This window comes from Amblyomma maculatum, chromosome 10, assembly GCF_055883805.1.
Source record: "Amblyomma maculatum isolate TAMU_Amacu chromosome 10, ASM5588380v1, whole genome shotgun sequence".
Lineage (NCBI taxonomy): Eukaryota > Metazoa > Arthropoda > Arachnida > Ixodida > Ixodidae > Amblyomma > Amblyomma maculatum.
In genome coordinates, this window is record NC_139353.1 from 127,136,214 (window position 1) to 127,147,596 (window position 11,383).

Genomic DNA, 11,383 nt, shown 5'->3' on the forward strand with positions numbered 1-11,383 from the left:
CAATGCCATAGTCACCTACTGCCTGGTGTCCTGCCTGTTTTTCCCTACCTTGGCATTGAAGTCGCCCATTAGTACAGTATACTGCGTCTTTACTTTTCGCATTGCCGATTCTACATCTTCATAGCAGCTTTCAACTGCCTGGTCATCATAACTACATGTAGGTGCATAGGCCTGTACAACCTTCAGTTTATACCTCTTATTAAGCCTAATTACGATGCCTGCAACCCTCTCATTAATACTATAGAGTTCATCTATATTACCCGCTATATGCTTATTGACAAGGAAACCTACTCCTAGTTGTCGCCTGTCTGGTAAATCTCGATACCACAGTACATGCCCATCCTTCAGTATAGTATATGCCTTATTCGGCCTCCTAACCTCACTAAGCCCTATGACATCCCAATTAATGTCCTCTAGTTCCTCTAAAAGCACTGCTAAACTAGCTTCACTAGCTAGGGTTCTAGCATTAAACGTTGCCAGGGTCAGTTTCCAATGGCGCCCTGTCCAGCGGAGCCAGGCTTTCTTAGCACCCCCTGCTGCGTCTCAGGTCTGACCGCCGCCGTGGTCAGTTGTTCCGCAGCCGCTGGTGACTGAGGGCCGGGGTTTTATGGAGCTTATCATAGGAGGTTGCGGCCAATTACTGCACCAGGGTGGCCAACTCCTGTTCTGGTGAGGGAGTGCGTTGCCGGAGGTGCTCACCGGCATCAGGTCGCACCCCAAACCTGTTTATGCAATTCCATCGACACGCGGATTTTTTTTTCATCCGGTGGAGCATTGCGCGGCACCGGGATTTGAACCCCGGTCCTCTTGCATGCGAGGCGGATGTTCTACCGCTACGCCACCATTCAGACAAAAAACAGAGAATAGACGCACTCATCAGACAATGCGCGAAGAGGGCTCTGGAACTACCCATCTCGACTTAAAATGAACGCCTTCTCGAAATGGGGGTGCACGAACAATGGACGGAAATAGAGGAGGCTGTGCGCATGGCGCAAATGAAAGATTCAGCAGAACCACCACGGGAAGAGCCGTCCTCGGCTGGACAGGACAGCAGACGGAGGACCAAGCGACAAAGAGTACATTCCCCGAAAGTATCACGAATAAATAATAGTGCCCCCCCCCCCCCCCCACTACCTAAAACCACGTACCCTATGTACAACAAAGAGAGGAGTCAAAAGAGGGTGGAGACGCTCGCAAAGAGAGGTGGGAAAATGAGACTGGGGGAGGTCGTCTACTTGTACGCGGCTAGTGGGAAGTCCGGGAAGCGGTGGCTGAGGTCGTCAACGGCCACGTTGTACCCGCCCCCGCCGCGTCGGTTAGAACCCGAAATAAAGACTCGGCTGAAGAAGCTGCGATAGCACTCGCTTGCGCTTGAACGGAAGTCAGCATAGTTGTTAGTGACAGCAAAACGGCTGTCTGGAACTTTGAAAAAGGGAGGGTCTCGACGGAGGCTGCCAAACTTCTAGTGAAAGGAAAACTTAAAAGAAAGATTAGAATTATTTGGAACCCCGCGCACTAATTCGTCCCCGGCAGCGAAGCAGCGCACGAGCTTTCCCTAGCTATCTAATTCCGGGCAGCCATAGAGCCACCTTATCGCGATGGGATGGACGAGAGACTGCAAACGTATACGGATATCTTAGAACACTACAAACTGAGCATAAGGTCCCTGCCGCCACCGAACCGAACGTTAAATAACAAGGAGGCGGCGCTTGGTGGTGCCTGCAAGCTGGTACTTTTCAAGTCCCGTCTGGCTTTTCAACACCCAAGTGGAGGAAAAGACGGACGATAAATGCGAAACCTGCAGAGATAGGGGTACTCAGGATCGTATAATCTGGTAATGCCTTGTTTTCTCTGGCGCCAAGGAAAACATAAACAGCAGAGAAGTCTGGGAACTGCTACTGCGAGCGAGTCCTCCGCCAACCAGCAGCCAACTAACCGCCTGGCGGCTTAAGCCTCGAAGAAACACTGTCGCTTCGCCTGCCTTTATCCCCGAGGCCCCAGCCTCCGTCCCATAGGCTTGCGTGCCGGGGGCGGGGAGTAGCGGGCGCCCTACATCGATGAGAACCTAAAGTTCGTAACAACAACACGAATATATGAAGGCGACCCCGCCGGGCGTCCGATCCAGGCGTCCGTGCGCCACCTTTCATTTGCCGCTACCTCGAAGGCCGTACCACCGAGCAAACAGAAGCAGACCCTGTTGTCTAGGAGGCGTCTATCATGCCGGTGGGTACAGCAGGAAGCAGCGGCGTTTGAAGTCGATTTACAGGTTAGAAAAGGCGCAGTATCTGTCACAATTCGCCGCGGACACTATACCACGCTGTAAATGAAGGGAAGAATTTGGGAGTGAAAAAGAGATATTAGTTGCTGTAGTGGAGGGCTACCGTCCACCACGCCGTTATAGCTTTCGCCTCATCGCGATGTAATGGTCCAATGTGCCCTCTAGGATTTTTGGTGCCCTTCCTAGTAGTGAAGGAGGCACATATAGGTGCAATGGATTCCAAAGATGTGGGTTATATTGCGCCTAGTCAGTTCATCAATGAAGTCAGTTTTCACTAAGCACTTCTATCTAGGCAGACGAGCATTTCCCCTCCTGGATAAGAAATTAACCCGTAGTCCGTCGGTCATGTTACGCTTGCTCCAAACGAATTCATACCCCAACCCCTGGCGCTTGAAGCACATCGACCCAGACTACAATGGACAATACGTGTGAACGGGGCAGTGAAGATGTAGTTTTGCACCATATGCTGTGTGGTTTTGCATCGAGTGACTCCTACGCCAAGAACAAGGAACATTGGGAAAAAGTGCTAAAAAGTGTTTTACTACACGATCAACTTCGAGCTGTTCAGGAGGCCCACGCAGCGGCGGAGAGCATCGGGGCTCACTGTGCAGACGTGGGTGCTGCCCTCTGCACACAACTCCTAGCCGAGTATATATGTATGTATATATATATATATATATATATATATATATATATATATATATATAGGATGCGAGAACATTTAACGTACTTGGCCGCTTAAAAAATAATAGAGCGAAGGGTACGCTTCATTTAAAGAAACATTTTATTAGACTCGACGTTTCGATCGGAGACCGATCTTTCTCAAGAGTGAATCTTCTTAGATAGTGTTGCGGCTTTTTGAGCATTTGGACATAAACCACACCTGGGTAGGAAAACAAAACGTGGGAGACAGAGGAAAGAGACAGATACAGTAGGGAAGGATGATGTCCAGGTGTGCCATCGCAGGTGCATCGCAGGTGCTGGACAGGCCTGTCGAACTGCGCTGACACAGGTGCCTGGATGCATAGTCTCTGCTGCGAAAGAATGCGGGCTATTTTCACTCTTCCTGGCCACGACGGCCGAAGAGTGAAAAAAAAAAAGTGTCGGAAGCAAGCGAAAGAAAACAGAGAGGGGGGAGGGCGGTAGGAGGTAAGTGGCTCTGACAAGACCAGAACACACCAACACTTTGGTATTCAAAAAAGGTGATGACCTCAGACGACTTGGCCAGGTGTGCACATTTCCTGTGTTCGTGACATCGGAAGAAAGGACAGGACCCCGTGGTTTTCGTTTAAGCCCTGTTGTAGAGTATTAAATTTAAAAATGAAATATGATTCTCGTTGTTCGCGCTCACGAGTGTTTTTGAAGCCACTCTGTAATATTGTGACTTTAAGGTTATCGAACTCATGTCCCTCCTTGCGAAGGTGCTTCGAAAGGGGGAGGTTGGGAAGGGTTTGAGCGTGCGAGCGGTGGTTATTAAATCTCAATCGGAAGGAATTATCTGTTTGGCCAATGTACTGCATACCACAGTCACCACACTCGAGCATGTAAACAACATTGCTAGAATCGCAATTGAAATCTTCTCGTATAAAATGTTTGAAATTTGAGTGGGTGCTTTTAGCTAGTGCTGTGGATTGCATGTGTTTACAGATTTGACATCGGCTTTTTCCGCATGACGTGCAACCCAAAGGTCTCGGTTTATTGACAGTTGAGTGGACAACGTAATATCATAGAACAAAGTCAACGACTTTCCAAAATATTCTCGACTGCTCCTCGGGTAACATACAGAAACCAAAGAATTTACAAAACCACGTTGTCCACTCAACTGTCAATAAACCGAGACCTTTGGGTTGCACGTCATGCGGAAAAAGCCGATGTCAAATCTGTAAACACATGCAATCCACAGCACTAGCTAAAAGCACCCACTCAAATTTCAAACATTTTATACGAGATTTAAATTGCGATTCTAGCAATATTGTTTACATGCTCGAGTGTGGTGACTGTGGTATGCAGTACATTGGCCAAACAGATAATTCCTTCCGATTCAGATTTAATAACCACCACTCGCACGCTCAAACCCTTCCCTACCTCCCCCTTTCGAAGCACCTTCGCAAGGAGGGACATGAGTTCGATAATCTTAAAGTCACAATATTACAGAGTGGCTTCAAAAACACTCGTGAGCGCGAACAATGAGAATCATATTTCATTTTTAAATTTAATACTCTACAACAGGGCTTAAACGAAAACCACGGGGTCCTGTCCTCTCTTCCGATGTCACGAACACAGGAAATGTGCACACCTGGCCAAGTCGTCTGAGGTCATCACCTTTTTTGAATACCAAAGTGTTGGTGTGTTCTGGTCTTGTCAGAGCCACTTACCTCCTACCGCCCTCCCCCCTTTCTGTTTTCTTTCGCTTGCTTCCGACACTTTTTTTTTCACTCTTCGGCCGTCATGGCCAGGAAGAGTGAAAATAGCCCGCATTCTTTCGCAGCAGAGACTATGCATCCAGGCACCTGTGTCAGCGCAGTTCGACAGGCCTGTCCAGCACCTGCGATGCACCTGCGATGGCACACCTGGATATCATCCTTCCCTACTGTATCTGTCTCTTTCCTCTGTCTCCCACGCTTTGTTTTCCTACCCAGGTGTGGTCTATGTCCAAATGCTCAAAAAGCCGCAACACTATCCAAGAAGATTCACTCTTGAGAAAGATCGGTCTCCGATCGAAACGTCGAGTCTAATAAAATGTTTCTTTAAATGAAGCGTACCCTTCGCTCTATTATATATATATATATATATATATATATATATATATATATATATAAATATATGTATTGTTACGGTGTAATGAGAAGGGGTGTTTGTTTACAGTGCTGATGTAGCGGGACATTATGAAGCCTACTAGCGCCCAGAAACCAACGCTTCTTCCTCCTCCTCTGCCACACCTTCACTATCCTTCATCGTCGTAAGTAGCGTGACATTTCCCCCGTACTCAGACGAAACCCTCTGGGCGTGTTCGTGAGTCATGCGAGGCTGACACGGCTTCAAGCGGGCAACATACCATAGTTCGGGTTTGCCAGACCGACGTCCAGATGCTGTCAGGCGGGCTATTGCATAACATAAATCACTGATGCGTTTAACTACCACATACGGGCCGTCATAGTGGGCCAAGAGTTTTTGATGTAGACCACGGCGCCGAATTGGGCGCCACAGCCAGACTAAATCGCCTATAGAGTACGTGAGTCGCCGGTGACTGGCATCGTATCGTACTTTAGAACGTTCTTGTGAAGCACCAGACCGTAATCGGGCGATTCTCCGACCTACTTCGGCGAGACAGAGGGTCTCAGCCAGGCAGGGGTCTTCACGGCTTGAGAAGGGCAGGATAGTATCCAGGGAGTAGCGTGGCGGTCTGGCATACAGCAGGAAGAATAACTGTGCCCAGTTGTCTCATGCGTGGTGGTATTAAACGCATACGTGATGCAGGCCTGTAGTATGGTGTCCCAGTTCTTATGCCCTGCATCCACATACATGGTTAGCATGTTGATAAGCGTTCTGTTCACGCGCTCAGTCAAGCGATTTGTCTGGGGATGGTATGACGTCGAGTGAGAAGTTACGGCACATAAGCGCATGAGCTCTTCAAAAACATCAGTAGTGAATTGTCGGCCCCGATCAGTGATGACAATTCGTGGCGGCCCGATTCGTAAGGTGACTGAGTGCAGCAAGAAAAGCGACACCTGATGCGCCGTAGTAGATGGGAGAGCGGCGGTTTCACAGTAACGTGTGAGATAGTCCATGCAGATTACAATCCAGCGATTTTCATCCACGGACTTCGGAAACGGACCTACAAGGTCAATGCCTACTTGATCAAATGGAACTGTCGGGGTCTTCACAGGGTGCAGCAAGCCAGATGGAGGTGCAATTGGGCGTTTGTGGCGTTGACATTGCTTGCAAATGGCAACGTATTGTTCAATCGCCGAGCGCACTCTGGGCCTGTAAAATCTTTCTTGTGCTCGGTGGAGTATTCGAACCGATCCCAAATGCCCTGAAGTTGGATCATGATGCATGACACGCAATACCTCCGTTCAAAGCGTCTTGGGAACTACGAGTAGGTATCGCTGGCCGACAGTTGAATAATTCTTTTTCCATAGAAGGTCATCACGCACACCAAAACGACTTGTAGCTGAGCTGGCTTGGGCGGCGGCAAAGTGAGGCAGCAGACTGCTATCACTTTGCTGTTCCATTTTGAAAACATTCGTGTCGGGGAACGCTCACTCGAGGGTCGATATATAATTCTCGAAATCGTCACTGTCAGGTCGTGTCGTGGCCATTGGCATCCTAGAAAGACAATCTGCGTCTGCATGACGACTCCCGCTTTTGTACACCATGGTAAAGTCATATTCCTGTAATCGCGGGACCAGCGTGCGAGGCCACCACATGCGTCTTGAAGGTTCCGCAGCCAACAGAGTGAATAGTGGTCAGTTACGAAAGTAAGCGACCGTCCGTACAAATATGAGCGGAAACGCTGCACAGCGAAAACTACAGCCAGGCATTCCTGTTCAGTGACTGTGTAGTTTCGCTCTGGCTTCCTCAGGGTACGACTTGCGTACGCGATACCATGCTCTCGTTCATCGTGCCGTTGGAAAGGACTGCCCCGAGACCGATTCCACTAGCGTCCGTGTGAACTTCTGTCACTGCAGCAGGATCGAAGTGACGCAGGATTGGTTTCAAAATTAAAAGAAACTTCAGTTGGCGGAATGCCGCGTCGCAGTCTGTTGTCCAGTCAAAAATGGAGTTTTTGTTGTGAAGCCACGTCGATGAGTAAGCAACGTCAGCAAATCGATGTGTAAAGCGTCTAAAATACGAACACAACCCTAGAAAACTGCGCAACTCCTTCACTGTCTGCGGGGGTTTAAAAGACTCAACTGTGCAGTTTTCTGGGGATCCAGCATTACAGCGTCACCATTGATCCGGTGCCCTAGCACTAGCGCTTAGGGCTCTCCAAAGCGGCACTTTTTCGAGTTTAGAATTAGGGCCGCGCTGTGCAGACAATTCAAGACGCGTACTAGACGGTCATTGTGTTCTTGGAAGGACTTCCCAAATATGACGACATCGTCCAGATAGCAAACACAAGTGTCCCATTTTAAGCCGCGCAAAACTGTGTTCATAACGCGTTCAAATGTGGCAGGCGCATTGCACAGTCCGAATGGCATAATAATGCCGCAATGTTATCGTACTGGCGCCGCCATGTGGCGAGCTCGGGAGACTGGCACGCGCTCGATGCTTGTTGCTTCTCGCGTAAAATCAGCAACAGTACGTGGAGGATCACGTACAAGGCCAACGAACAGCTGCTCCTTGACGCCTTGCATAAGGTAGAGCACCTTCTTTACCTCCGACATGGACGGGTCCGCCCGGTTGAAAAGCCGAGTCATTTCTTCTACAAACATGGCGACGCTTTCATTAGGCCGCTGTGCTCGGGACTGTAGAGCGAGTTCGGCCATCTCTTTTCTTGCATCGTTGCCGAATGTTGCGAGCAGCTGCCGCCGGAAATCCTGCCAGGTGGAAATGGTAGCCTCATGGTTTTCGAACCACATCTTGGCGGCGTCTTCTAGTGCGAAATAAACATTCTGCAATTTTCGCTCCTCGTCCCACGCATTAAACACAGCGACCCGGTCGTAGCTGGTCAGCCAGTCCTCAACGTCTTCGAACTTGTCGCCATGAAACGGCGTTGGCATACGTGGAGTATGGCAGATCAGCTACGACCGGGTCACTGTGTTTAATGCATGGGACGAGGAGCGAAAATTGCAGAATGTTTATTTCGCACTAGAAGACGCCGCCAAGATGTGGTTAGAAAACCATGAGGCTTCATAGAGGCCATCTGGCGTTACGAAAGCTGTTTTTTTTTCTTATCCGCAGGGTCCGTTGGAATTTGCCAGTAGCCAGATCTGAGGTCAAGACAAGAAACATAGGGCGCACCAGAGAGGCACTCGAGGGCATCGTCTATGCGAGGAAGAGGATAGACGTCATTTCTCGCAACAGAATTTAGACGCCGGTAATCGACGCAGAACCGCCACGAAGCGTCTTTCTTGCGTACGAGAATAAAAGGTGCAGCCCAGGGGCTAGATGACTCCTGTGTCACATGCTCCCGTAGCTTATCCTCCGCTTGCTCATGAATGACCTTGCGCTCAGATGGGGACACGCGATATGGCTTTTGACGGATGGGACGAGCCGAACTAATGTCGATGGTATGATGGGCCCAATGTTCAGGGCGAGAGGTCGGTCCATCTGTTTGAGAAAAGTCAAACATAGCCGAAAAGGGTAGAAGAATATCCACAAGAGTATGGCGTTGAGGTGAGCTGAGATCAGCGCTGATCATGCGGAAGATCGAAGTTTCATCAGAAGCCAGAGGTGCGGTGGCACTCGTAGCATCTGTGACCAAAGCAAGGAGGCGGGGCGCATCGGGTCCACTGGAGGCAAACTTCAACCCAGTTGGTAAAACTGCGCGCTCGGACGGTGAATTGACTGTCCATAACGAGACACTACCGTGATGAACGGATATCATACAGTGGGGAATAATAACATTTTTCTTCAGGTATGCTGAGTGAATTGGGTGCACCGCGGCCTAAACTGAAACCCGGTCAAGAAGTGGAGCGGACGCGGGTATGAACACGGCAGGCAAAGGTGGAACTACTATGTCTTCTGTAATACTGAATACTGTTTCTTCATTACGGCCACTTTCAAAAAGAGTCGGCAGATGCGAGGCGTCAAAATGAACCTCTTGACTTCGGCAGTCCACGCTAGCGCCACAAAACTTCAAGAACTCCATTCCTAAAATGATGTCATGCGTAGGGTGGCGTAAGACTACGAATTCGGCTTGAAAAATTGCACCACCCACAGACACTTGCGCACTGCACACACCCAGTGGCAGCAACGCCTATCCACTCACACCGCAAAACGTTGAAGCACGGTCATATCCAAACATCACTTTGCGTCTCAACAAGCGCCTAAACTGATTACTTATCACAGACACAGTCGCGCCCGTATCCGCCAAAGCTAATGTACACACACCTATAATTAACAGGCGAATTTTGTTCTTGAGCATTATAGTTGGAGGGATGCTGGCACACAGCCCATTTCCAGCGGCCTTACTCCCATTGGTTGCGCTGGTTAGTTTTCCTGCCGAGGCGACATGGAGCGCCGCCGCGGTGATGGAGAACTACGAGCACGGAAGGCGAGGGGAGGAGTGACACTTATATCAGATGCAGGCGAATGGTCGCGGAGATTCTGGTTAGGGATGTTGCGGTAATACCCACGCTGAGTATTTGATTCCTGAAAACGGGGCTGTTGTGCCGATTGTTGAGTACTGTTGGAGGCGCCGGGTGGTTACAGCGAGGCGGGAACCTACTGCGGCAGTTCCTGGCGATGTGACCTTCGACGCCGTAGCGGTAGCATATCGGTGGGGAAGGTAGAAAATGCTGTTGTGGATAAGAGCCAACAACGGCTAGGTGGGTCGTAGGTCTAGTTGAATGCTCATACTGCACAGGAATCCTGGTAGATCGAACTGAATATCGAGGTGCAATTGAGGGACGTCATACCTTGGGGCGTCAAGCATCGACGCATTCCAGTTGGCGAAATGCATAGGCGAATAGTGAATAGATGCTGCAACTTCAGGAGCTTGTGCGAAAGGCTGCACTGCAATCGCTTGTGGTGGTGAAGCCGGCCGTCTGATACCCTTTGGACAGAGACGTCAGCAGATTCGTTCAGGTGAAGTGGGTTGAACCGCAGAAGTTCTTCCCGCACGATTTGCCGGACAGTCGATGGAAGATCTTGATGGGCATGGTCATCAAGGCTGGCCACGGTAGGCACGTTGGCCAGCCGCCCAATTTTCGGCGCAATACGACGCGTTCTGAGAGCTTGAAAAGCGCGGATGTGTTTAATAACATCGGAGACGGTTTCAGGGATGTCTTTGGCGATTTAAAAATATGCACGTCAGCCGCGATGCCTTTCAAAATGTGGCCGACTCTGTCTGCCTCGGGTATGTTGGAATTGACACATTTGCAAAATCTGAGGATCTCTTCCGTATAAGTGGTACACGTTTCATCTGGAAATTGTGCTCTTTGAGCAAGGGTCTGCTCAGCTCCCTTTTTTCTCGGTACAGAGTCACCAAAACGCTGTTTTCTCTCGATGGAAAACCGTTCCCTCGTTATTCTAAAACCAGGTCATCGCCGTGTGTGTTGAGAAGAAAACGACATTTGTTAGCACGCTGATAGGGTCCCACCGGTTGTACCGACTAACTCGTTGATAATCAAGTAGCCACTTCTCAACGTCCTCACCTTCTTCTCCGGCAAAAGATAGTGGTTTCCGGTAAGGCTGGGACGGAATAGGGCTGGAGTGGGCAGGCATGCCGCCAGCCTGGCTTGCAGCGTCGCGGCTTGAACGGTTTGAGTCAGTGTGGTCCATAATGGTCGTGAGCGGTGGCAGTCCCAAGACGCTTTGCACGGACGTATCGCATGTCATGCATCATGATCCAACTTCAGAGCATTTGGGATCGGTTCGAACACTCCACCGAGCACAAGATAGATTTTACTGGCCCAGAATGCGCTCGACGATTGAATAATACGTTGCCAGTTGCAAGCAATGTCAACGCCACAAACTTCCAACTGCACTTCCATCTGGCTTGCTGCACCCTGTAAAGACCCCGACAGCTCCATTTGATCAAGTAGGCATTGACATTTTAGGTCCGTTTCCGACGTCCGTGGATGGAAATCGCTGGATTGTAATTTGCGTGAACTATCTCACACGTTACTGTGAAACCGTCGCTCTCCCATCTACTACGGCGCATCAGGTGTCGCTTTTCTTGCTGCACTCAGTCATCTTACGACACGGGCCGCCACGAATTGTCATCACTGATCGGAGCCAACAATTCACTGCGGATGTTATTGAAGAACTCATGCGCTTATGTGCCGTAACTTCTTGTCACTCGGCGTCATACCATCCCCAGACAAATGGCTTGACTGAGCGCGTGAACAGAACGCTTATCAACATGCTAACCATGTATGTGGATGCAGGGAAAAAGAACTGTGACACCATACTATCCTGCATCACGTATGCGTT